We start from the raw sequence: 1,291 nt of genomic DNA, 5'->3' as shown, positions 1-1,291 counted from the left end.
TTGGGTATAGATACACTGACGCTCCGACGTCTGACAACTGATTCGGTAAACACCCACAAAATTATTAACCCTCATGCCAACAACCACATGGAGCACCTTTTTGAACACACGTTGGCATGTCTAACACAAGTGGGCATGCCTACAAAGTCAGAAAACAGCACAGCTCCCATGACTCTTGGAAACATTTTTACACACTCAGAGTTGCTGAAGCATGGAACAAATTACCCGCATCAGTTGTTAGTTGCCAAGACATTGCATCCTTTAAAACCTCCATGCTTCCTGAAATTCACCAACACTACACCTGATATCCCCACCCCTCCATATGCATGCACACATGTATCTCATGACTCATACACTGTTCGCTTTCCTGACTTTTCAACAAAATTCTATGCATTGTACATGCACAGTGGAGGCACAATGGCCAAGTGGTTAGGGAAGCGGACTCCCGGTCGTAGGATGCATGCATGTATGTATGTATGTATGTATGTATGTATGTATGTATGTATGCAGCTATGTATGTATGTAGCTATGTACGAGTGCGTGTGTGTACGCATGCGTGCGTGTATGCTTGCATGTATGTATATTAGTATCTGTATGTCTATATAATACATACATCTATATTTCTCACTCTCACACTGTCCCTCCCTCTCTCTCTCTCTCTCTCCCTCTCGATATATGTACATACACACACAAATACACACTCACACACATATATAAAATATGTATACTTACATATACACATATATATATATGAACTATATATACATAAGGCGCAGGAGTGGCTGTGTGGTAAGTAGCTTGCTTACCAACCACATAGTTCTGGTTTCAGTCCAACTGCGTGCTACCTTGGGCAAGTGTCTTCTACTATAGCCTCGGGCCGACCAAAGCCTTGTGAGTGGATTTGGTAGACGGAAACTGAAAGAAGCCCGTCGTATATATATATATATATGTGTGTGTGTGTGTGTCTGTGTGTGTCTGTGTATGTGTATGTGTGTGCGTGTGTGTGTGTGTGTGTGTATGTGTGTGTCTGTGTGTGTCTATGTTTGTCCCCCCCCCCAACATCGCTTGACAACCGATGCAGGTGTGTTTAGGTCCCCGTAACTTAGCGGTTCGGCAGAAGAGACCGATAGAATAAGTACTAGGCTTACAAAGAATAAGTCCTGGCGTCGATTTGCTAGATTAAAAGGTGGTGCTCCAGCATGGTCACAGTCAAATGACTGAAACAAGTAAAAGAGTAAAAGAGTAAAAGAGTAAAAGAGATACATATGCGTACCTATATGTACACAGATGT

This window comes from Octopus bimaculoides, chromosome 3, assembly GCF_046866305.1.
Source record: "Octopus bimaculoides isolate indiv1 chromosome 3, ASM4686630v1, whole genome shotgun sequence".
Classification (NCBI taxonomy): Eukaryota; Metazoa; Mollusca; class Cephalopoda; order Octopoda; family Octopodidae; genus Octopus; species Octopus bimaculoides.
Note: the sequence above shows the minus strand (reverse complement) of the source record.